This window comes from Martes martes, assembly GCF_963455335.1.
Source record: "Martes martes genome assembly, chromosome: 15".
In the NCBI taxonomy this organism is placed as follows: domain Eukaryota; kingdom Metazoa; phylum Chordata; class Mammalia; order Carnivora; family Mustelidae; genus Martes; species Martes martes.
In genome coordinates this window covers 67,059,748-67,087,162 of record NC_137903.1, presented here as the reverse complement: position 1 = coordinate 67,087,162, position 27,415 = coordinate 67,059,748, and the positions used below count along the sequence as shown (strand labels likewise).

At 38.0% G+C, this 27,415-nt stretch overlaps 1 protein-coding gene across 3 annotated transcripts in view; it reads right to left on the bottom strand.

Annotated features, from left to right (window-relative positions):
• KIFAP3 (kinesin associated protein 3) overlaps positions 1-27,415 on the bottom strand; it is a 178,687-nt gene that overhangs the window by 78,756 nt on the left and 72,516 nt on the right. The gene's annotated exons all lie outside the window — the stretch shown is intronic.

Below are 27,415 nucleotides of genomic sequence, written 5' to 3'. Positions count from 1 at the left end.
CGGCTCGGTGGAGAGTGTAGCACTGTGGTTAAGAGCTCAGGCTCTGGAGAGGCAGACCACTGGGTTCAGTCCGTGACTCTTCCACTTGCTATACAGCCTGGGGGTGCTATTTCAACGCTGGGCTTCAGTTTCTTTCTGTGTGTGTGTGTGTGTGTGTGTGTGTGCGCGCGCGCACTTCAGTTTCTTCATCAGTGAAACTGACACAGCAACTGCCCCTACCTCCAAGGGTTGTTCTATAAGGATTAGTTAAGAGAATTCTGGTAAAGCAAGTAATCCTCAGTCTGACACAGTAATGAATCTACTCAATAAAGGTAATCTCTTATTCTTTGAAGAAGAACACTACTGTCATGTGTCCCTAAAACATACGGTGGGTTTTTCTAGTCTCAAGATTAGATTGTTGTTAGAGGAAAAAGAAGTTTTGAGAAGCAGCCGAGATTCCTCTAAGATGAGCTAGACAGGGTTCAGAGGTATATTCTGAGTCTGTGGCTGAGCCACTTTCCTTCTATTCTATTCAGTTACTTTCTAAAAAGCCCTCCTATTCCCAAAGTTTGGGCTTAGGAGAGTTACCTCATACTACAAGGCTACATTCAGTGACCCCTAGCTTTCATTCCCCCATTCTCTCATTCTTGCAGGGTTATTATGAATTCCTTAATAATAATAAAAAAAAAACTTGAGAAAATAACCAAAGTATAGATTTAGTACATGTCCCTCCTCTACCACTACCACAAATGCGCTGTGAATCTCTCTTCTTTCTTCCAAGTTTCTGTATCTGTAATGAAACTTAATTTTACGCCTAGAGTAGGAAATTGTAGAGGTGATTGGCTACCAAGAGGATGAAAGAATGCAAAGAGAAGTCTGAAAAACTGAAGACAAACCTCACAATTAGGTGCATTACTTATCTTTAGGTAGCATGTCCCATGCTTCCCCCCCTCCCTTGTTTGGGCTAAACACAACTGATCAGAAGAAGCTGGAATATGACTGACAGTACACCAGAGAGCTTCTTTTTTCTTGAGGGAAGTGTGAATGGAGGTGATGACAGATGTAAGGGGCTGCAGTATTACACTCAAGAGGTCAGTATAACCCAGGTCGTTGATAAGTCTTCTAGATTTTGTCTTGGTAAACGTTCCCTAGAATCCAACCAATTGATTTACAAACATCTATGAAGTTGACTTTCTTCTTTTTTTATTTATTTAGGGATTTTAAAAACACAGAAACTGTCTTTTGCCCTTTTATTCAGAAAAAAGATGTAAATATTCTATAAATGATCTTGTTACCCACATTACCTTGATAATTCTAATTTACATCTTATGGTTACAAATCACATATTTCCTTTCATCCCCCCATATGAATGAAGATTATAGTATAAATCATAGGTATATTATTCACTGAATCATTAATGATTATATAAATCACTGCTTGATGAAAATACAGCCTATAACTTTATGGCATCTAACAGGTATCTGAGAGCTATAACAAAAGGACAAAATATTTTAGGTCAAAAGTGCCTACCTGAAATGGGAAGATGGCTGGAAATAACCTAAATTCATCTCTTCAAACACAGCTTCACACAAAAAGTAATAGCTTTCTGGTAGTCAACATTTATTATTACTTAAAGGCTAATTTGCAGATCACATAGCAATAAACAGCCATTAAGAGAGATTAAATGGTCCAAGTAAAATTAAGAGCTTATCCTTCATTATAAACTAATCATTTTCTTCATTCATTGGAAGAAAGGATACCTGAGTTCTTAAAAATAAACCTCAAAAAAAAAAATCTTGTATATCCTAAGTGAATTTGGGGCCTTAGGGTATGATTTTCCCATAAGAATTCATGACTAAGAACCATAAACTGCAGCTAACCAGCTATGATTCCTCTATATCCTACAAATGGCAGGCATTTCAAAAGGGCTCCTTTAAGACTTATAGACATCAATTATTCCCAAGTAAAAACAGGCTGCCAATAGTCTGTATGCTGGCAGAGCACCAAAGGCCCTATGAGTTTTGAGCAGAGCAGTGAAAAGGCTGAATATTTTGAGAACTAGGCCCTTAATGACTAGAGGTGGATTAGTCAAATCTGTTCAAGTAATAAGGCCAGGGTGGAAAAAAAAATGGCCTAGTCATTATGATTCCTTTGGTATTTACGGTAATAAACATGAATCATGATGAACTCACTGGCTATTAAATGCAGAGGTCATAAGTACTTCGATAGGATTTCCACAGGAATTCACCGTTAATTAGCTGGATCATTATTTGAAAGTGTTACTGAATTATCTTAGCCGTTGTGCAGCCATTCCCCAAAAATTGGTCATTCCCAGCTGAGGGCAGTTAATGCCTTAACAAACTGGTCATTAACTCCAGTAACTGATTTTGTGGGAATTATTGCACTTATAAAGTACAATCAAGAGGTCCCCCCAACCCCTTTTTAAAAAAATTTGCAGCTGTAGTTCAGCTGCAGCAGCTGAAAGAGAAGGAAAAAAAAAAATTCTCCGGACTGCTCTCATGATCGATTTTCTGCCAATTAAAGGGCAAACACATGCTGATGGGTTTTGAATTTTAAAATGTCTTCGGTTTTTCATCTCTGAAGTGATTAGTAAAAGCACCAGTTAGTTACTAATTTTGTAAGACACTTGGGATTTTCCATTCACAGTTCAGTCAAGCAGAAATATGAGTCTGAACACCAGAACTCAAAGCCAAATTTCCGCTTCTGCAGTAGACCCAGCCCAACACTTTGTAAAAGCAGAGTGAGAACACAAGTTGTGGGCCACATTATCAGCCAGATTCTCATTCTCTTCTGCACCCCATGTCTTCATTCAAAGTAGAAAACTCCCTTTGAAGTCACAATGGCCCCATGCGAAGATAAGATACATGCCCAGTACGATTAGACAGCTTTAGTCTAAACTTGAATTTGGAGATCAGTTTTTAAGATTGCAACTATACAGATAGTTGCCTGTTTCAAAATAAATTGTTCACAGTCAAGCATAGTAAAGATTTGAGATGAACAGATAAAAACCAAGAGTTTTTAATCATGAATTGAAGGATGAAAATTAAAGAACTTACAGGTTATAATGATCAGTAGAAAACAAGTGTGAAAATGGTTTTCTGATACAGTGTTTCATGGATGACTTTTGTGTCCAATTAATTTAAAAACTGTAAGAAACTGAAATTTTAAATGTACCATTAAGCTCAACAGCTCAGTCATATTAGGAGGTATTCACTAAGTAAGTACTCTAAAATCCAACAGTTTTGATGCATTTTCATTTGTTTTCTGTAGGTACATTTAGCTGGACATTTAGTTCTGTAGTTTATTTTTCAAATATTTTCAATATGTTTCAATTATTATCTTATCTGTAGTAGTCTTTTATTACATCCAGGGCATACAAAAACAATTTATTTATAATACACCCTACAAAATGTGCACACTTAATGGTACAAAAGATAGGGAACAAAATAAAGCCCTTAACAATGACTGCTTTCCAGCCTATAGGTCCACACCATCGACTTAATGTGCTTTGGTCAGCTTTTACCATGTAGAAATGGAGACACCCCAGGCAAAATTCACACACAGAGTATTGGAACCAGCTGGTGATAGAAGAATCCTAAGAAAAAAGGCTCTTGATTTAATTGGGAAAACAGGAGGAAGCATAAATTTTACTGCCATTAATAACTTCAAGCAATCTTGATATGACTCTACCTCACCCTGACGGCTAAACATGTGCTTTTTGTTAAAGTGTTTGCCACATCTGACCCCTATTGTTTGCTCACTTGATCAGGTAAGAAAATGTAGGTTTATTTATAGGATAAATGAGGCCTATTAAAATTGAGCAACAGTGCAGTGGTCTTATGAGGAGCTGCATACTGAAACAGATGTGTGAAATTCCATAACAGTTTTGTAATAAACAGGCCAAATGAAAATTTTTTAAAAAGTCTACCTTAAGTTTCTTAAACCATCATAAAGCCTACCTAGTTTTTTAAAAACGGAAAACACCTCCTAATTAGAAAACGTATTATTTTGACAATTTCTAAACAGTACTTATAAATCACATGTGAAAGTGACTAATACAAGTTAGGCACTTGATGGATATTTATTGAGTATGAGTTTGATCATTAGCTATTATTATTAATATTGAAAAGCTAGTTTTTAATAAGCCAAAAAAGGGCCATTTACTAACTACTACTCTCTTCATAAAATAAAGACACTTTATTTTGTTTTTGAACAAATGTTTTGTGTATCTAAAAATTTTGAAATTTTGTTTCTTAATTCTAGGATGGTTTTGATATAATAAAAGTGAAGTCATATTAATTATAATGAAAAACAAATTAACAGTATAAGGGAATTTCAAAGATGTTCAGAACTTTTAAAATTTTCTTTTAAGAACATATGACAGAATGGTCAAAAGAAATAACGCTTATTTTTAAGTGATCAAAGTTTAGAGTCCAACAGTATCTGTTCTGATGATCTCCCACAATAAGGGAAATCAGACTTGTCTCAACCGGAAGAAATCAAACATTTATCACTTAACTCTTGACCTGGTCTGACTTGCTACATGCTGATAAAATCTTTCTACAGCCTTGGAAAATGCTCTGAAACCCAGATTACCCAATGTAATCCAGATCAAGATGAATCAGGTGCCATTTTTACTCTCAAAATGATTTTGGGTCTACTCAGAATGTAGAAGCATTCATATCCATTTAGAACACCTTAGAAACCCTAATTTATCTTCCAGCGAAGAGAATCTGATCTAATATTACTCTGACTAGAATTTGGGCTTTTTGAAATGATTCATGCGGAATTATGAAACAGGCATTGCAGTGTGCTACTGAATCTCCAGACCCTGATTTTCCTGCCATAACCAATAAAATTAGCTGCAGCACAAACCAGCCATGTAAATTAGCATGCCTCACAACTTTCAGATTCAGAAGAATCAAAATGTATACAGATAGGAATCTGAATCAAGATTTAAATTATGGACCAATCTTTCATACTAGTTACATTCAGTGCTATGCATGCATCAGTGCCCTGGTGCCTCTGGTGATTAAAGGGCAACTTGAAGAAAGATGTCTGGGCTAGTTAACATTTTTAGTTAACTTGCACATACACTTATAAATCACAAGTGAAAGTGATTAATTCAAGTTAGGCACTTGATGAATATTTATGAGTATGAGTTTGATCATTAGCTACTACTATTATTATTATTATAAATATCGAAAAGCTAGCAACAACTCTAGGTAACACTGCTAATTCCTCAGTTTTTTTGGGAAACATTCTCATCTCTGCTTATTAATGAACTAAACAAGTATCCCTAGGATTCAACAATTGTTTTTTTTGTTTTGTTTTTTAATTTGGTGAGTTTTGTTTTGTTTTTTCAGAATCTTTCAAAAGTTTTTATTTTGGGGCACCTGGGTGGCTCAGTGGGTTAAGCCACTGCCTTCGGCTCAGGTCATGATCTAAGGGTCCTGGGATCGAGCCCTGCATCGGGCTCCCTGGTCAGCGGGGAGCCTGCTCCCCCCCCCCCCCGCCTGCCTCTCTGCCTACTTGTGATGTCTGTCTGTCAAATAAGTAAATAAAATCTTAAAAAAAAGTTTTTATTTTAATCCCAGATAGTTAGCGTACAGTGTTCTATTAGTTCCAGGTGTACAGCACAGTGATTCAACACTCCATACAGCACCCTGTGCTCATCATGACAAGTGCACTCCTTCATCCCCATCACCTAGTTCACCCATCCCCACCCCCTCCCCTCTAGCGACCATCAGTTTGTTCTCTGTAGTTAAGAGCTGTGTTCTACATTTTTCCTTTTGCCTGTTTTGTTTCTTAAATTCCACATATAACTGACATCATATGGTATTTGTCTTTCTCTGACTGAATTATTTTACTTAGGATTATACTCTCTAGTTCTTTTCATGTTGTTGCAAATGGCAAGATCTCATCCTTTTTTATGGGAAATATTTCACTCTGTGTGTGTGTGTACGCTTCCATATCACGGCTCTTGTAAATAATGCTGCCATAAACACGGGGGTGCATGTACAGATTTCTGAATACCTTTCAAGAACAGTATGCTAATCTAAGATCAAACTTGTCTTTCCATCTTTTTGAATAGTGCTTCTCAAATTATCTGTGGTGGAGGGTCAGGTTTTAGTTTTCCTCCCATGTATCAACGGTAAATACTTTAATGAAGTATAATAAAAGTAAATTAAGCAAAATATATGCAAAATAGAGGTTTAAAAATATTACATTCAGCAGACACAATATTATTTGAGTAAGTTGCTATAAGTTGTCTAAACACTTACTCTTGATTTCTAGATTTACTTAGACCAGTAACTGACTGTGCATTAGTTGCTGGACCACACTTCAAGTTATCACTGTGCCTTGAATTACACAATTCATTAAAGAAATCTGTATCATGTAATCAAAATTAAAGTGCTCTTTCAAGGTTTCAAACAAACCCCTATAACCAGGCATAGTCAAAACTATGAAGTAAAAAGACTTTTTCTGTGATCATTTTTTTCACTTAGCAACCATTAGCCCCTCAAACCTTCCCTTTCTTTTTCCTCCTCCTTACCGAAGCTTCACATTTGTAGAAGGCTTTCTAGTTATGACCTAAGTAGATATCAATTCTCCTATCAGATTTGTGCAACAATCCCATGAGATGGATTTTCTAAACAAAAGGCTCAAATCTATTGACTTGCCTAATGTCACTTAAGCAATAAGGAGTGAAGGGAAGGAAGAAAACTCAAGCTCAGCTCTTAAATGTTCATTCCTTTCATCCAACATCCTACCAAATATTTATTGAGAACCTACAATGTGCCAGGCATTGTTGTAGGCACTGGAAATACAGGCGTGAGTAAGAGTCATACAAATCCACATTTTCATGGGTTTATAGTCTTTGGGGCCTGGTAGGAATGGTGGGAATGGTGGGGATGGTGTGTGGTGAAGAGAATAAATAAAATAATTACATGAAAGACAGATCATGTGTAACGCAAGGAAAAGGAGAAAGTACATCAGAAGCTGAAGGATGAAATCTTACATAGGAAAACCTGGGAGCAAAGCCCTTTCATAAGGGAATGGACCATGCAAAAAACTAGAAAAGACACGCTGGGCAGAAGGAACAGGCAGTACAAAGGTCCTGGGGTAGGAGTGTCACTACTGGGGTCAAGGATTAGCAAGGAGGCCAATGTGCTTTCATCAGAAAGAACAAAGAAGAGAGTACTAGAAGATGCAGTTACAGAAGTAAGGAGCTAGGAGAGACACTTGTAGGCCATTGTAAGGACTTTGGTTCTTCCTCTGAGATAGGAAGTCATTAAAGATTTTTGAGCAGAGGAATATGCCATGATTTAACTCAAATTTTAATGCAATCACTCTGTGTGCTGTGTTAAAAAGAGAATGTGGGGCAAGGGTAGAAGCGCAAAGCCCAGTTAGGACGGCGCTGTGTTAAACCGGGAAAGAGAAGAGGGTGTCTAGGAGCAGGGTGGTAGCAGCTATTTTAATCTTTTTTTTTTAAAGATTTTATTAACTTATTTGTCAGAGAGAGAGAGTGAGCACAAGCAGGCAGAGCTGCAGGCAGAGGCAAGGAGAGAAGCAGGCTCCCCGCCGAGCAAGGAGCCTGATGTGGGACTCGATCCCCCACCCCGGGATCATGACCTGAGCTGAAGGCAGTGGCTTAACCGACTGAGTCACACAGGTGTCCCAGCAGCTATATTTTGAAGACAGCTGCCTGCACAAACAAACTGGATGCAGGGAAGGAGGGAAAAACAGAAATCAAGGAGAACTTCCCCAGTCTGGGTCAGTTAATTAGAAAGAGAAAGTTGCCACTTATACATAGAGAAAAGACTGTGAAAGCATAAGGTTTGGGGCTGGTGTGTATCAGAAGCTTGATTTTGAATATATCAAATCTCAGATGCTAATAAGGCATCCAAGTGGTAATGTCTGGAGTAAGGAAATGAGAGAAGAGGCTGGATTGTCTTTCTCTTTGTGTTCTGGAGTCATCAGTTTAGGCAGATGACTCCAATAGCTAAACAGGAGTATTTAAATAGGATGGATGCAGTCACCAAGAGAGTTAGTACAGACAGAAAAATTCTAAGGACTAAGCCCTTGGAGATAGTCTGATGCTTCGAGACTGGAGACAAGAGGTGGGAACAGAAAAGGAGACTGAGAAGGACTGGATTCTTAGGAGGAAAACCAGAAGAGTATTTGTGTCCTGGAAAATCAATGAAAAAAGATGAGGAGAGAAATTGTATCGAGTGCTGTTCACAGACTGAGTACTATGTGTGCTGGAAACGGACCATTGGGTTTAGCAATGTAGAGGTCATTGGAACTTGACCAGAGTAGTGTGATGGGGCATGTATGTGAAAGCCTGACTGGAAAAGATTAAGAACAGTGTAGAACAGTGAGGAAAGGAACTGGGAGGGGTGAGACAGGAGAGAAAAGAGAAGAGAAAGAGGGGTGGGCACAAAGAGCAGAGAACAGATAAGAAAGGATACGAACGTATGCAAAAAGGAAGAGAGAAACTGGGACGCGGGAAATGACCATAATTCTTGAGGCATTTTGCAATAATGTGAAGAAAAGAAACGGGATAATAGTTGGAAGGTAAAAGAGTGACGTGAAAGTCAAGAAGAATCTTTATTCAGATGAAATAACAGCATATTTGTATGTTAGTGCAATGATCTTCTAGAGAGGGAAAAACTAATGCAGGAGAGGAAAACTGCTGCAATGAGAACCTCGAGTAAGTGACAGGGAGTGGGCGGGAGCGGGAATGTTGGCCTATGGCAAGGGCGGGAGCAAGTTCATCCATGATCACGGGAGGGAAGCAAAGTACAGACCAGAGGCAGGAGGGTTAAGTGTGGTAATAGAACTCATGGAAGTTCTTGGGACTGCTTCTACTTTCTCAGTGAGACAGGAAGCAACAAGGTAATGAGTGGAGGATGAGGTGTTAGATTTATGCGAAGGTGCAGGAATGAATGAAATTCTCACTTGGGAGAGTGGGAGAATGACCAGATAAAGAAGATATAGTGTGACTGCTGGGCAGCATGAGAAGTCCGGTACTGCTGGATTATCCAGAATACACCGTATGCTGCTGTCCCTCTGTGCTCAGGGTCTTCCATCTCCGTCCTCCTGCACCGTGTCACACCCCCATCCTCCTGCACAAAGTGCTGAAGAAACTGATAAAAGTGATTCTAAGAAATGAGTGGTTGAACACTCAGGATGTGTCAAAGGCAAGACAAGAAATGTAATTACATGTCTAAGTATAAGAGAAAATAAGGTTTACCTTCGGGAATGGGAGAGTTTGGGTCATACGTAGAAATCCAAATATAAAATTAAGCAACTATATTCTGGTAAAGCCAAACTTGTCTTCGAGGGGGACTTAAGCTGCTAATTTGAGACTTCTAGTGTATTACTACAGTCAGGAGTGTTTGCATTTAACAGGAATTAAAAGCTTTAAAGGAATGCTCTAATTCACTGATTTGTTCCCAAGTGTAGTCTAATGACCCCTAATGGGGATCCATAAAGTCACACCATTTTTATAATAATATATTACTTTCTTTCTAAAAATTCTCCTTCTCTCTTAAGAGGCTACATAAGACATACATGAAATATGATTTCACAACAGATTTTTGAGGGCGCTAGGAGAGCCAGCGGCTGTCCATTAAGCCTGACTTTAAAGAAATCTGCAAAAGGTAAAACTGTATCACTCTTATCACTAATTTTTTGTTTTGGAAAGAGTTGTTTTTCATAAAATATTTATGTTAACATGTAGCAGGTTTGCTATTTTAAGATGAGTATTTAAATTTTGTCTCGATTTTAATCATGAATACAATAAAAATCCATAGATATAACCCCTCACGAACAAAAAGCTCCTTGGGGTTCCTTGATAATTTTTAAGGGTGTTAAAGGGGTCCTGAGACCAAAAGTTTAAAAACTGATGCTCTAATCATTGAATTCCTACAGTCTCCTAATAAACAAGGAAAACTTACAAAATAGTGGAAAAACTGGGAAAAGTGGTGGTTACCTATAATTTACAGGTAGCTATCTAATCTGTTTAATCATTATGCTGGCTGTGCCTGTTCCATTTTTGATTTAACAACGAAAAAATTCATATATGTAGGATGAGACCTGCAAATTTTATAAGGTTTATTCTCTTTAGTTTAAATTCCTCTGAAAATCAAGTTAAAAAACGAAAAGCTGACATGAAAACTCAGAACATCACTCAATTGAAAATACATATCAGTATCATTCACACAGGAGAAAGAATACGGTAGATAAACTCTAGGGGCACCTGAGTGGTTTGGTTGTTAACCCTCTACCTTCAGCTCAGGTCATGATCAGGGGCTCTCTGCTCAGCGGGGAGCCTGCTTCCCCCTCTCTCTCTGCCTCTCTCTCTGCCTACTTGTCATCTTTCTCTGTCAAATACATAATTAAAATCTTTAAAAAAATAAATAAAATAAACTCAAAATTGTTCAAGAGTTCACCAGTGAAATCTGGTGGGTTTTCTTTTTTTTTCAATTACTGATTATGCTTTCTGTAATACACTGTCTCTGTCATTATGTGATGTTTAAGCTTTATGAACAAACTATGTCATGATGATCCAAGCTCTTCCAAAGAATACACGTTGGTTGTGAATTTATGCTTGCTTCTGTAACTAACATCACCAAGCACATCAAACAGAACTTAGCTTATGAAACATCTGCGCCAAAGCAACTGAGGGCTGCAAGAACATTTGCCTGGTGTATCAGACAAAAAGCTAAGAAAATTTAGTTTTCAAGTTATTTTTGAAACACTATCAGTGCATTTTCCAGGAAACCAAAGAACACACTATGACAAAGAATTTCCTTGCCATCTCCCAACCCAGGATATTCTGACATAAGGAAGCAGTCTTGAGACACATCAAGGCCAAATGGCTTAAGGAGTCATGTCAGGGAAATTTTTTTTTTTTTATGATTTGATTCTTAGGTGAGCCAAAAAAATCTTTAAATACTTAAAAACATTAATTCAACATCATAAAATTAAAAAAAACCTGACTAAATTAACCTAACAATTGGATAAATAAAGCCAAACTTTTTAGGTCCAATTTAATTTGCATATAATCACATTTGCTGAAACCATTGGTTATGACAGGTCTCCCAGATGGTAACATAAAGTTAGTAGGCATAGGAAATTATGTGTCAAGTGTGGGATAAATAGATAATTGATAATTGAGCTAATAAGCAGAGTTAAATTTAGGATTCTTATGAAGTCTTATGAAAGAAACATATCAAAAATAAAGTAAGAATTGAGTAATTTTGGTGGTATTTAAGAAAAGCAAAACAAAGAAATATTTAGATACAAGATTTCTCATGGATACAAATAAAATTTCTGAAACATTTTGGGACCTAATGCCTTCCTTCTCAGTGCCTAGAAAAAGATCAAGACTATTCAAACAAATTTCAGGGTAAGTAGAAAAAGAAAATTTTAAGTAATGATTTCAAAACTTCTTTATTAATCCCTTTATGTGTCCCTAATGTCAAAGAAAAAGCGAAATTCAAAATTCCTAAATGAAATGCTTTATATAACGAAATTTTGAAATAATATTTGGTTCTACTGAATTACCTTTCACTCAAAGCCTCACATGCCAAAAAAGCTGAACTATAACAAAACTTCAACTCTGCCTTTAATAATAATTCAAATCACACAATCTTCCTCAAGTACATTTTTTTTTTCAGCTATTTGGCAATTCACGCAACAGCAGGGGTCGCAATGTACTAGTTAAATGTTTCAGGAAAGGCAAGAAGGGGATTAAATGTTCAGATAGCACAGCTTTATTAGGACCTGAAAGATTCATGATTCATTGTACTCTAGTTAAAATAATCTCTCATTAATGAAAAGATTTTTCAATTATGGAATCCCCAAATAATAGTAAAGAAAACCTACTTAAAATCTGATAGCACTTCCAGTTGAAACAGCATCCCTCAAAAATCATTTCCAAAAAGTTCTACCACATGTATAGCCCTACAAAAGTGGTTTTACATTTTTTGCATCTTTTAAAAAATAAGTAATTGCTATATATAAAATAGGCAATTCGTTAACTCGGTCAGCAACTTGAACATATATTAAACTGAATTTCTTTCTTAAAAAAAAAACAACCAAGCTGACCACTTGTACTCTACCCTATGCTCCTTAATTCCTTCTCTATGACTACAATGAAGAAAATGTACCCCAAATTCTTCAAATATTTGATTTACAAAAGGTTTTTTCCATTAAAAAATTCCAATTCCATGGAATCACTTTACACTACTTGCCAAGAATAACCTAGAAATATTTATATTATCTACTGTATAACACAAAAAATCCAGCAGAGACAACGATTGATATTCTTGAAGATTTGATGGGAAAGTAGTATAATCACTTTCTCCTAGTTCACTGTTTTCCAAATGAATGTCAGATCAATCAGAGAACATAAAATTAATGAGTTAGTCATAAGTGGAATAAAAAAACAATAGAATAGAAAATACAGTTCACTGCACATAAAAATGGTAAATACTGCTTTGTGAACATTAAAAAAATTAGTATGTTAAAATCTAACATATAATAAAATATGTATATTAATATGCACACATGGATATATGTATACATGAATATCATATTATACTTGTGAGTACTAGATTGTAGTATAAATTATTACAGACTGCAATAAAAGATGTTTGAAAGTCACTGCTCTATACTAATTATATCCTATCCCTTTAAAACCTATGCTCTCTATAATGCTTCTTTACTACAACTTCTATATAATCATAGTAGCAAAAGACCAGAGATATTAAATATATCACTGAACTACTCGGTTGAGAAGTTTAGTTTATTGTGTTAGGAGTTAATGATTTAATTTTCCACACAAGTAACATATACATTAACAAGTGTAAAAATGACTATTCTGTTATTAATCATTTATCAGGAAATCACATACACTAAGTATAATTTCTTTGGATACAACAGAGAGAACAATTAAGCAAAATAGGTTTCTTCACAGTTAAAAGAAAGTCTATGCAATAAACATTACTAGGAGGAGTATGTAACTGGGAAGAAAACCCTTTGGGCATTCATTTGGAATTCATTTCTAACAAAATATACAGTTCAAATAAGCTCAGTTGTCAGTTTCCAAAACCACGGGAGATTAGAAAGAGATCATTAGAGGAGAGGAAAACTGCTGATATAGAACTGCAGCTGGTACAGAAGAAATGAGAAGTGACAGCTAAAAATAAGAGGGGAAAAGAGAAAACCTGTATATAAAATTAAAAATACATGGAATTTTGGAACCATTTAGCAAAGGGAAATACTTGAGCACAGTAATATTTACACTCTTGTATAATAAATTATCTTCAAAACTACAAACTCAAATCAATGATTTAAAAAACAGTCACAACTAATACTCATAAAAGCACTTGAACCTAAGTACTCTGGCTCCAAAGCCCATGGTATTCACCTACACAATACTTCTCAATACAAATTTAAATTGTGTTTATGGTGTTAAAGTACATTTAAGAAAATATTTATGAAAAGAAAGATGTAATCAATTTGAAAGACCTCTATATAAAATGATTAAATGCCCTTAATGGTATAAGCCAAGAAAACTTACCTACCAAAAGACCCATTCCTGGATAGCTACAGTTTGTATTCCATGTAATTTCTCTTATTTGTAATTTCTTATCACTTACTGTACTCTCACCAAATCCCTCCTTACTACTGTGCACTATTTTCTATATACTGAGATGAGAAAGCTGACAGGTCACAAAAGCTGCACGGCAGCACACAGCTAACACTGACAAAGCTACGACTCCGGTTTGTGTAGTGCGGCTCCAGAACGCCAGCTGTTAATCAACGTGCTCGGTGCTACAGCCCTTGTCAGGTACACGACACAGGGTAGAATTGCTATAATGTCTCAGGACATACTTCCCAAGAGACTCTGGTCATCCTGGAAACCCAGCTAGAATGAAATTCAGGGGCACCTGGCTGGCTCAGTCAGTAGTGTGTGTGTGTGATGACTCTTGATCTCGGGGTTGTGAGTTCAAACCTCACGGTGGGTTTTAAGATGACTTAAAAATAAAAATCTTTAAAAAAATAAAAATTCAAGTGAAATAAGTTAATCGGAGAAAGACAACTATCATATGATCTCCCTGATATGAGGAAGTGGAGATGCGAAGTGAGGGGCTTGGGGGGTAGGAAAAGAATAAATGAAACAAGATGGGATTGGGAGGGAGACAAACCCTAAGAGACTCTTAATCTCACAAAACAAACTAAGGTTTACCGGGGGTAGGGGGTTAGGGAGAGGGTGGTGGGGTTATGGACACTGGGGAGGGTATGTGCTATGGTGAGTGCTGTGAAGGGTGTAAACCTGGCGATTCACAGACCTGTACCCCTGGGGCTAATAATACATTATATGTTTTTTTTTTTAATTTTTTTATTTTAATAAACATATAATGTATTTTTATCCCCAGGGGTACAGGTCTGTGAATCGTCTGGTTTACACATTTCACAGCACTCATCATAGCCCATACCCTCCCCAATGTCCATTTCCCCACCACCCTCTCCCGTCCCCCTTCCCCCCCGCAACCCTCAGTCTGTTTCTTGAGATTGAGTCTTTTATGGTTTGTCTCCCTCCCAATCCCATCTTTTCATTTTTTCTTTTCCTACCTCCCCCCAACCCCCCCCGCCTTGCATCTCCCCTTCCTCATATCAAAGAGATCATATGATAGTTATATTTCTCCGATTGACTTATTTCGCTAAGCATGATACCCTCTAGTTCCATCCACGTCGTCGCAAATGGCAAGATTTCATGTCTTTTGATGGCTGCATAGTATTCCATTGTGTATATATACCACATCTTCTTTATCCATTCATCTGTTGATGGACATCTAGGCGCTTTCCACAGTTTGGCTATTGTGGACATTGCTGCTATAAACATTCGGGTGCACGTGCCCCTTCGGAGCACCACGTTTGTATCTTTAGGATATATACCCAGGAGTGCAATTGCTGGGTCGTAGGGTAGCTCTATTTTCAGTTTTTTGAGGAACCTCCACACTGTTTTCCAGAGTGGTTGCACCAGCTTGCATTCCCACCAACAGTGTAGGAGGGTTCCCCTTTCTCCGCATCCTTGCCAGCATCTGTCATTTCTTGACTTGTTAATTTTAGCCATTCTGACTGGTGTGAGGTGGTATCTCATTGTGGTTTTGATTTGTATTTCCCTGATGCCGAGTGATGTGGAGCATTTTTTCATGTGTCTGTTGGCCATCTGGATGTCTTCCTTGCAGAAATGTCTGTTCATGTCCTCTGCCCATTTCTTGACTGGATTATTTGTTCTTTGGGTATTGAGTTTGATAAGCTCTTTATAGATTTTGGATACGAGCCCTTTATCGGATATGTCATTTGCAAATATCTTCTCCCATTCTGTCAGTTGTCTTTTGGTTTTGTTAACTGTTTCCTTTGCTGTGCAAAAGCTTTTGATCTTGATGAAATCCCAATAGTTCATTTTTGCCCTTGCTTCTGTTGCCTTTGGCGATGTTCCTAGGAAGAAGTTGCTGCGGTGGAGGTCAAAGAGGTTGCTGCCTGCATTGTCCTCAAGGATTTTGATAGATTCCTTTCGCACATTGAGGTCCTTCATCCACTTTGAGTCTATTTTCGTGTGTGGTGTAAGGAAATAGTCCAATTTCATTTTTCTGCATGTGGCTGTCCAATTTTCCCAACACCATTTGTTGAAGAGGCTGTCTTTTTTCCATTGGATATTCTTTCCTGCTTTGTCAAAGATTAGTTGACCATAGAGTTGAGGGTCTATTTCTGGGCTCTCTATTCTGTTCCATTGGTCTATATGTCTGTTTTTGTGCCAGTACCATACTGTCTTGATGATGACAGCTTTGTAATAGAGCTTGAAGTCTGGAATTGTGATACCACCGACTTTGGCTTTCTTTTTCAATATTCCTTTGGCTATTCGAGGTCTTTTCTGGTTCCATATAAATTTTAGGATTATTTGTTCTATTTCTTTAAAAAAAATGGATGGGATTTTGATAGGGATTGCATTAAATGTGTAGATTGCTTTAGGTAGAATAGACATTTTCACAATATTTGTTCTTCCAATCCAGGAGCATGGAATATTTTTCCATTTCTTTGTGTCTTCCTCAATTTCTTTCATGAGTACTTTATAGTTTTCTGAGTATAGATTCTTTGCCTCTTTGGTTAGATTTATTCCTAGGTATCTTATGGTTTTGGGTATGATTGTAAATGGGACTGACTCCTCAATTTCTCTTTCTTCTGTCTTGTTGTTAGTGTAAAGAAATGCGACTGATTTCTGTGCATTGACTTTATATCCTGACACTTTACTGAATTCCTGTATAAGTTCTAGCAGTTTTGGAGTGGAGCCTTTTGGGTTTTCCACATATACTATCATATCATCTGCAAAGAGTGATAGTTTGACTTCTTCTTTGCCGATTTGGATGCCTTTAATTTCTTTTTGTTGTCTGATTGCTGAGGCTAGGACTTCTAGTACTATATTGAACAGCAGTGGTGATAACGGACATCCCTGCCGTGTTCCTGACCTTAGCGGAAAAGCTTTCAGTTTTTCTCCATTGAGAATGATATTTGCGGTGGGTTTTTCATAGATGGCTTTGATAATATTGAGGTATGTGCCTTCTATCCCTACACTTTGAAGAGTTTTAATCAGGAAGGGATGCTGCACTTTGTCAAACACTTTCTCAGCATCTATTGAGAGTATCATATGGTTCTTACTCTTTCTTTTATTAATGTATTGTATCACATTGATGGATTTGCGGATGTTGAACCAACCTTGCAGCCCTGGAATAAATCCCACTTGGTCGTGGTGAATAATCCTTTTAATGTACTGTTGGATCCTATTGGCCAGTATTTTGGTGAGAATTTTCGCATCTGTGTTCATCAAGGATATTGGTCTGTAATTCTCTTTTTTGGTGGGATCCTTGTCTGGTTTTGGGATCAAGGTGATGCTGGCCTCATAGAATGAGTTTGGAAGTTTTCCTTCCATTTCTATTTTTTGGAACAGTTTCAGGAGAATAGGAATTAATTCTTCTTTAAATGTTTGGTAGAATTCCCCTGGGAAGCCGTCTGGTCCTGGACTTTTGTTTGTTTGGAGATTTTTGATGACTGTTTCAATCTCCTTACTGGTTATGGGTCTGTTCAGGTTATCTATTTCTTCCTGGTTCAGTTGTGGTAGTTTATACATCTCTAGAAATGTATCCATTTCTTCCAGGTTGTCAAATTTGTTGCCATAGAGTTGCTCGTAGTATGTTCTTATAATTGTTTGTATTTCTTTGGTGTTGGTTGTGATCTCTCCTCTTTCATTCATGATTTTATTTATTTGCGTCCTTTCTCTTTTCTTTTTGATAAGTCTGGCCAGGGGCTTATCAATCTTATTAATTCTTTCAAAGAACCAGCTCCTAGTTTTGTTGATTTGTTCTATTGTTTTTTTAGTTTCTATTTCATTGATTTCTGCTCTGATCTTTATGATTTCTCTTCTCCTGCTGGGTTTAGGCTTTCTTTGTTGTTCTCTCTCCAGCTCCTTTAGGTGTAGGGTTAGGTTGTGTATTTGAGACCTTTCTTGTTTCTTGAGAAAGGCTTGCACTGCTATATATTTTCCTCTCAGGACTGCCTTTGTTGTGTCCCACAGATTTTGAACTGTTGTGTTTTCATTATCATTTGTTTCCATGAATTTTTTCAATTCTTCTTTAATTTCCTGGTTGACCCATTCATTTTTTAGAAGGATGCTGTTTAGTCTCCATGTATTTGCGTTCTTTCCAAATTTCCTCTTGTGATTGAGTTCGAGCTTCAGAGCATTGTGGTCTGAAAATATGCAGGGAATGATCTCGATCTTTTGGTACCGATTGAGACCTGATTTATGACCCAGGATGTGGTCTATTCTGGAGAATGTTCCATGTGCACTAGAGAAGATGTATATTCGGTTGCTTTGGGATGGAATGTTCTGAATATATCTGTGATGTCCATCTGGTCCAGTGTGTCATTTAAGGCCTTTATTTCCTTATTGATCTTTTGCTTAGATGATCTGTCCATTTCAGTGAGGGGAGTGTTAAAGTCCCCTGCTATTATTGTATTACTGTCGATGTATTTCTTTGAATTTGTTACTAATTGGTTTATATAGTTGGCTGCTCCCATGTTAGGGGCATAGATATTTAAGATTGTTAGATCTTCTTGTTGGACAGACCCTTTGAGTATGATATAGTGTCCTTCCTCATCTCTTATTATAGTCTTTGGCTTAAAATCTAATTGATCTGATATAAGGATTGCCACCCCAGCTTTCTTCTGATGTCCATTAGCATGGTACATTGTTTTCCACCCCCTCACTTTAAATCTGGAGGTGTCTTCGGGTCTAAAATGAGTTTCTTGTAGGCAGCATATTGATGGGTTTTGTTTTTTTATCCATTCTGATACCCTGTGTCTTTTGATTGGGGCATTTAGCCCATTAACATTCAGGGTAACTATTGAGAGATATGAATTTAGTGCCATTGTATTGCCTGTAAGGTGATTGTTACTGTATATTGTTTCTGTTTCTTTCTGATCTACTACTTTTAGGGTCTCTCTTTGCTTAGAGGACCCCTTTCAATATTTCCTGTAGAGCTGGTTTGGTGTTTGCAAATTCTTTCAGCTTTTGTTTGTCCTGGAAGCTCTTTATCTCTCCTTCTATTTTCAATGATAGCCTAGCCGGATATATTCTTGGCTGCATGTTTTTCTCGTTTAGTGCTCTGAATATATCATGCCAGTTCTTTCTGGCCTGCCAGGTCTCTGTGGATAGGTCCGCTGCCAATCTAATGTTTTTACCCTTGTATGTTACAGACTTCTTTTCCCGGGCTGCTTTCAGGATTTTCTCTTTGTCGCTAAGACTTGTAAATTTTACTATCAGGTGACGAGGTGTGGACCTATTTTTATTGATTTTGAGGGGCATTCTTAGCATCTCCTGGATTTTGATGTTTGTTCCCTTTGCCATATTAGGGAAATTCTCTCCAATAATTGTCTCCAATATACCTTCTGCTCCCCTCTCTCTTTCTTCTTCTTCTGGAATCCCAATTATTCTAATGTTGTGTCGTCTTATGGTGTCACTTATCTCTCGAATCCTCTCCTCGTGTTCCAGTAGTTGTTTGTCTCTCTTTTGCTCAGCTTCTTTATTCTCTGTCATTTGGTCTTCTATGTCACTAATTCTTTCTTCTGCCTCATTTATCCTGGCAGTGAGAGCTTCCATTTTTGATTGCACCTCATGAATAGCTTTTTTTATTTCAACTTGGTTAGATTTTAGTTCTTTTATTTCTCCAGAAAGGGCTTTTATCTCTCCGGAGAGGGTTTCTCTAATATCTTCTATGCCTTTTTCGAGCCCGGCTAGAACCTTGAGAATTGTCATTCTGAACTCTAGATCTGTCATGCTACCTATGTCTGTATTGATTAGGTCTCCAGCCTTCGGTACGGCCTCTTGTTCTTTTTTTTGAGGTGAGTTTTTCCGCCTTGTCATTTTGTCCAGGTAGGATTTGCTTTCTCCTGCTGTGGAATTCCACTGTTCTTGGTGACTGAAGTTGGTTTTGGATCGGTTTCTTGTTGATCTTCTGGGGGAGGGGCCTGTTGTAGTGATTCTCAAGTGTCCTTGCCGCAGGCGGAATTGCACCGCCCTTGCCAGGGGCCGGGCTAAGGAATCCGCGCGGGTTTGCTTTCGGGAGCTTTTGTTCCCTGAGCGCTTTCCGTAGAGTTCCGGAGGACGGGAATGAAGATGGCGGCCTCCCAATCTCTTGGCCCGGAGGAGCCAAGAGCTTGGGGTTCCGCTCCTCAGTGCGCCCTCAGAGCAAAGCGCCCAATAGCCCCTCCTCCCTGGCTTGCGGTCGCGCCTCGAGGAAAGCAGTCAATTGCTGGAGCTGGAGAAAAGCGCCCGGCCGCTTCCGTCTCCGTGGCCTCCGGCCGCGCTCCGAGCCCACCCAGCCTGCGACCGGCACAAGGTAACCCCGGGCTGAGAGCTCACTCCTCGGCTTTGTCGCTATAGCCGGCTTCCCCGCTCTAATACCTGCGAGCTCTGCGGCACTCAGACACCCCCAGTCCTTCTGTGACCCCGCGGGTCCTGGGGTTATGCTGACCCCGCCTGGGTTTCCCCCCAGTTTAGCCTCTGGAGCGATGTCTCCCAGTGGAGCCGACTTTTAAAAGTCCCGATTTTGTGCTCCGTCGCTCCGCCGCTTGCCGGGTGCCGGCCCCTCCCCCCGGGGTCTATCTTCCCGTCGCTTTGGATTCACTTCTCCGCAGGTCCTACCTTTCAGAAAGTGATCGATTTGCTGTTTCTGGGATTGTTGCTCCTCTTCTCTTCGATTTCCCGTTGGATTTGTAGGTGTTCACAATGGTTAGATAAGCTATCTAGCTGATCTCCTGCTACCCGATGTCGTCTCAGCCTGCTACTTCTCCGCCATCTTGACTCCTCCGTCAATACATTATATGTTTATAAAAACATTTTAAAAATTATAAAATAAATAAAAATTTAGAAAAACTGGAAAATACCTTTCAGGAGTGTTAGGTTGCCTGCTCACCAGCATTCCAGTACTAACCCTTCCAAGCACTTGCCACCCACTTAAAGTCTGGTATGGCCATATGACTTGCTGTTATCAATGGAAATACCAACAAAAATTGTATTTGTCACGTCAGCGTGAAAGCCTTCAAGACAAGTTTGCCAATCTCCATTTTCTCTTTTCTCCTTCCCTGGTGCCATGTCGAGGTTCTGTTAGTCTTGGTCTCTGATGCTAACATGGACCAACACTTTCTACTCAATCATTATGGATATATAATAGGAGCAAGAAGTAAATCTTTGAGGTGTTTTAAGCCACCGAGATCTTAAGGTTGGTTTATTAGTAATCATAGCCTTACCTTCCACTAATAAATTTGACAGGTTTTTCCTGGGAAGTGATGAATAAAGGGCCATTTTTGGGTCATCATAAATACAAACAATTGTAAAGTTTACAAAAAGGTTAAGTTCTAAAGATTCATATTGAAATCAGTTACCCGGATTTTGGAACATTTTTTTTCTATAGGCCCGCCCTATAAAAGGCCTACAGAAGCTGATTTAACTCAATTTAAATGAAAAAGAGTAGGAAATAATAGTGACTTTAAAATAATTAAATTAAAAGAATGTGAGATAAGTAAATAAATGTAAACCTGTAAGATATTCTAAATACAGACACTGTAGCATTTTACAGAAGTTAAGAGCACTGTTCTCTTAGTATATTTGAATTTCTCTTCAATATGCACATTTTCTCCTTTTCCTTGATCCTAAAGTATCAGAAGATACTCTCTTTTGTTTGTTATGTATGATTGCCATGGCTTCCACGACATGCATGTGGAATAAAAAGGTGGAACCAAAGAAAGTTACTAAGCAAAAGACTTATGAACATTAGAAAAAAAGAAATCGCTTAAATTCGATGACTTGTGAGCAATGAAGAAGGGGAAAAAAAGATGAGACATACTGAATCTTTCCCAAAACAGAATGATATCAGAGCCTACTTATAAGTGTCCAGATAGATCAACACTGTCATGAGTTAATAAACGATACTGGTTCCTCATATGGCAAAAAGGCTGAGTTATAACCAACTTCTCTTTGCTTTTAATAATTACTCAAAACCAAACTGGGGGCATCACGTTGCCTGATTTCAAGCTATATTACAAAGCTGTGATCACCAAGACAGCATGCTACTGGCACAAAAACAGACACATAGACCAGTGGAACAGAGTAGAGAGCCCAGATATGGACCCTCAATTCTGTGGTCAAATAATCTTCAACAAAGCAGGAAAAAATATCCAGTGGAAAAAGGTCTCTTCAATAAATGGTGCTGGGAAAATTGGACAGCTATGTACAGAAGAATGAAACTTGACCATTGTCTTACAGCATACACAAAGATAAACTCAAAATGGATTAAAAACCTCAATGTGAGACAGGAATCCACCAAAATCCTAGAGGAGAACACAGGCGGTAACCTCTTTGACATCAGCCACAGCTACTTCTTTCAAGACACGTCTCCAAAGGCAAAGGAAACAAAAGCGAAAATGAACTTTTGGGATTTTATCAAGATCAAAAGCTTCTACACAGCAAAGGAAACAGTCAACAAAAGAAAGAGACAACCCACGGAATGGGAGAAGATATTCGCAAATGACACTACAGACAAAGGGCTGATATCCAAGATCTATAAAGAACTTCTCAAACTCAAAACCCAAAAAACAAATAATCGAGGCAAAAAATGGGCAGAAGACATGAAAAGACACTTCCCCAATGAAGACATACAAATGGCTAACAGACAAATGAAAAAATATTCATCATCACTAGGCATCAGGGAAATTCAAATCAAAACACTGAGATACCACCTTACACCAGTTAGAATGGCAAAGATTAACAAGACAGGAAACAACAAGTGTTGGAGAGTATTTAGAGAAAGGGGATTGGTGGGGAATGCAAGTTGGTGTAGCCACTTTGGAAACAGTGTGGTGATCCCTTAAGAAATTAAAAATAGATGGGACGCCTGGGTGGCTCAGTTGGTTGAGCGGCTGCCTTCAGCTCAGGTCATGATCCCAGCGTCGTGGGATCGAGTCCCACATCGGGCTCCTTGCTCCGCGGGGAGCCTGCTTCTCCCTCTGCCTCTGCCTACCACTCTGTCTGCCTGTGCTCGCTCTCTCTCTCTCTAACAAATAAATAAATTAAACAAAAAAAAAAAAAAGAAAAGAAATTAAAAATAGAGCTTCCCTATGACCCTGCAATTGCACTATTGGGTATCTACCCCAAAGATACAGATGTAGTGAAAAGAAGGGCTATATGCACCCCAATGTTCATAGCAGCAATGTCCACAATAGCCAAACTGTGGAAGGAGTTGAGATGCCCTTCAACAGACAAATGGATAACGAAGATGTGGTCCATATACACAATGGAATATTACTTGGCCATCAGAAAGGATGAATACCCAACTTCTGCATCAACATGGATGGGACTGGAGGAGATTATGCTGAGTGAAATAAGTCAAGCAGAGAAAATCAATTATCATATGATTTCACTTATTTGTGGAACATAAGGAACAGCATGGAGGAGGACATTAGGAGAAGGAAGGGAAAAATGAATAGGGGTAATCAGAGGGGAGATGAACCATGAAAGACTGTGGACTCTGAGAAACAAACTGAGGGTTTTAGAGGGGAGAGTGTAGGGGGGTGGGTTGGCCCAGTGACAGGTATTAAGGAGGGCACACATTGCACTGGGTGTCACACGTAAACAATGAATTTTGGAACACTACATCAAAAACTAATGATGTACTGTTCGGTGACTACCGTAACACAATAAAAAATAAACAGTAATAATACTCAAAACACAACACCTTTCCATATTTTTTCAATTCATTCTCCAAGAAAATTTTTGTGGATATTTTTGTGAGCATTATTTAGCCATTGTCTGTTTTATTTCCCATAGAAAGATAAGCCGAGAAGTTACTAAGGGAAGCTAACCATAAACAGCTCCACAGAATCATTTTGCTTTCCATCAGTTTTTACAGATCAGCCAACAATAGAGGTAAAAACTCATCCATTTATCCTACACAATGTAAGATTTGAATAATACTAGCTTTCTACGTTCCTTGGTTAGTAAAATCTGATGCCACAGGAATTTATATCTCAAAGAAAATAATGAAGGAACACTTTGAAAGAATGACTCCAACGAGCTAACACTTTTCAGTAGCGCTCTTATCTCTACTGTATGAAGATGCCAAGGTCATCATTGCTTCTCAGTTATAGCCTAAACTTATGTATTTTTTATGTATTTGATGAAAAATAAACACGTTTCTCCAAATGTTATGTCTCCTTTAGTGGTTTCCTCTTTTCACTTTTATTCTATCAGATAATTTTTTTCTTTTTTAACCCTTACCTCTCCTGAGCTCTAGACCTATGTTTCTATTCGCTCACTGAACATCTTTGTCTCTAAAATGTCTCAAACTGAATCTATTGCTGACTCCCTCCAATGACGTCCTTCACAATTCTTTCTCTTCCTGGCACTAGCATTCTAACTGTCTTTGGGTTTTATGAGTTCTCCCTCTCTCTATCATTACCCACATTTGAAAAGTAAGCATGTCATATTAAGTCTTCCAGTAATATGTACCTCCAGTGCCTCATTCCTGATATGCTACCTCTTCCCTACTCCAGGTTTTCTGTGCTTTTGGTCTTGCTGTTACAACTGACGATGATTCTCATCTTCAGACTCTAGTTCTAGTCCCTCCAATAGAATGTCAGATTAATTTCTCTAGAGCAGTACTCTGATTGTGATCCAACTAGCTCAAAAACCTGCAATGATTCCCACCATCAACTAAATTAGATCTAACTTCTTAGCCTAGCCTTAATCTTCATAATACTACATAAGAGCATAAAATCCATTTATTTTCAAGGTTCTCTCCCACTATCTTTTTTTTAAATTTTTTTTTATTTTAATAAACATATAATGTATCTCCCACTATCTTTTTAGTTGTTTTTCCTCATACTGACCTAGCACCACCTATGCCTTAGACAATGTGGATCACTTTACCTGAAATACTTTCTACAGCCTCTATTCTTCTTCTTTATAAAGATCACCTTGTTAAAAGGACATATCTGTCACTGTCCATCTCAAATGGCACTCTACCTATGAAGTACCAATAAGGGGGCACTCTCTCTTTTGAATCTCAATATATCCACAGACTGAAACATATTTCCCTATAGTGCTTAGCCCTGTGCTTTGCCATAGGTTTCCAACATTTTACGGAATTAAAATTGAATCAAACTGCACACACATCACAGGAAAGTAAAAATAAATAAGCTACCTAGTTTGTCAATAAAGATTTAATATCTATGAGAAGGGTATCTATACTCAGAGACAAATAAGTCAGCAACACTTACAGAATGTCCACTTTGATCAAGTAATGATAATGATGATGATGGTGGTGGTTAAAAAGTGATCACAGCTAAGATTTACTAAGAAAATACTATGTGTCAGGTACTATTCTAAGCACTCTATGCAATACCTCATTTAATCTTCAAAAGAACTTTAAGTTGGTTATAATTATTATCCCCATTTTAGAGACAAGAAAACATAATCAGATTTTGGGTAACTTGCCCAATGTACTTAGAAGCAAAAACAGTCATAATTCTAATAAGACAGTCTGTCTCCAGAAACTGAGCTCTAGAAGAGATGAAGGAAATATTTTATGTATTAAATATTATATTTTATGTCATAAAACTGATATCTGTTAACAAAATATGGACTGGGTATCTTATACGTAATTTCCCCCAAATCTCTTTTAAATCATTTGTTTTATAAAAGTGGGTCACTGGATACTGAATAAACCAGATGGTCTATGAAGTCCTATGAGACAAGAAGTATGACTTATTCATCCGCATACACTGAGAATCTGACCTTGATACACAATTGATACACAATTCTGCCAGATTTATTATAAAGGAGTCACATGAACTAAATTCAAAGCCCTGTCAGTTCTGCCTTTAAAGTTTTCTGTTTCCTTGTAAAATGAATTGCTTTGGTTCCATAAAAGCAATTTTTGAAAGTGCTCCTCAACAGAGTTTCTTTTACAATGTACAAATGCTCTTGGATTGACTGATGAAAGGTTTTCCTATTCTGAGAAAAGGAGTAAGAAATAAGCTTCCTTAAAACTTCCTTTATTTTAAGGGGAGTTGGAGAATTAGATTTTTAAATTATAGCTCTGCCTACTCTACTTAATCACGGTCTACTTAATGTAACTATACAGTATATATTATAGTAGTTAATAAATCCAATTTTGGCAGCAGATACAACTGAGTCTGAATGTGAGCCTTGCCTGAGTAAAGATCTCAGATAGTGATTCCATGAGATAACATAAATAAAAGCACACAACAAAACGACTGGCATGGTAAACATTCAATAAACATTACTGCTAATATTATAAAGAGCATACTGAGGATATAAATGACAGATCATGTTCATAGATATTAGATAGCTAAGAATAAACTTAATTTTTAAAAAAGATCTTATTTATTTGAGAGAGAGAGAGAGTGGGCACGAGTGGAGAGGGGTAGAAAGAGGGAGAGGGACAAGTAGACTTCCCGCTGAGTAGGAAGACCAATGCAAGGGTGCAATCCCAGGACCCAGAGATCGTGACCTGAGCCAAAGGCAGGTGCTTAAATGACTGAGCCACCCAGGCATAGCAAAATTAAACTTAATGTTAAATCATTTCCTACTATTCCACTATTATATTGGTAACCGTTAAAAAAAAATTGAAAACATGGAAAAAGCTACAAAAAAAAAAAGAATGAAACTGCAGTACTGAAACAAAGGGTCTTAACAAAGAGTCTTAAAAAGATGTGTAAGCGAAGATAGACTCAAAATGGATGAAGGACCTCAATATGAGAAAGGAATCCATCAAAATCCTTGAGGAGAACACAGGCAGCAACCTCTTCGACCTCAGCCACAGCAACTTCTTCCTAGGAACATCGCCAAAGGCAAGGGAAGCAAGGCCAAAAATGAACTATTGGGACCTCATCAAGATCAAAAGCTTTTGCACAGCAAAGGAAACAGTTAACAAAACCAAAAGACAAGTGACAGAATGGGAGAAGATGTTTGCAAACGACATATCAGATAAAGGGCTAGTATCCAAAATCTATAAAGAACTTAGCAAACTCAACACCCAAAGAACAAATAATCCAATCAAGAAATGGGCAGAGGACATGAACAGGAATTTCTGCAAAGAAGACATCCAGATGGCCAACAGACACATGAAAAAATGCTCCACATCACTCGGCATCAGGGAAATACAAATCAAAACCACAATGAGATATCACCTCACACCAGTCAGAATGGCTAAAATTAACAAGTCAGGAAATGACAGATGCTGGCGAGGATGTGGAGAAAGGGGAACCCTCCTACACTGTTGGTGGGAACGCAAGCTGGTGCAGTCACTCTGGAAATCAGCAGGGAGGTTCCACAAAAAGTTGAAAATAGAGCTACCTTATGACCCAGCAATTGCACTACTGGGTATTTACCCTAAAGATACAAATGTAGTGATCCGAAGGGGCATGTGCACCCGAATGTTTATAGCAGCAATGTCCACAATAGCCAAACTATGGAAAGAACCTAGATGTCCATCAACAGATGAATGGATAAAGAAGAGGTGGGATATATATACAATGGAATACTATGCAGCCATCAAAAGAAATGAAATCTTGCCATTTGCGACAACGTGAATGGAACTAGAGGGTATTATGCTTAGCGAAATAAATCAATCGGAGAGAGACAACTGTCATATGATCTCCCTGATATGAGGAAGTGGAGATGCAATGGGCGGGGGGGAGGGGCTGGGGGGGTAGGAAAAGAATAAATGGAACAAGATGGGATCAGGAGGGAGATAAACCT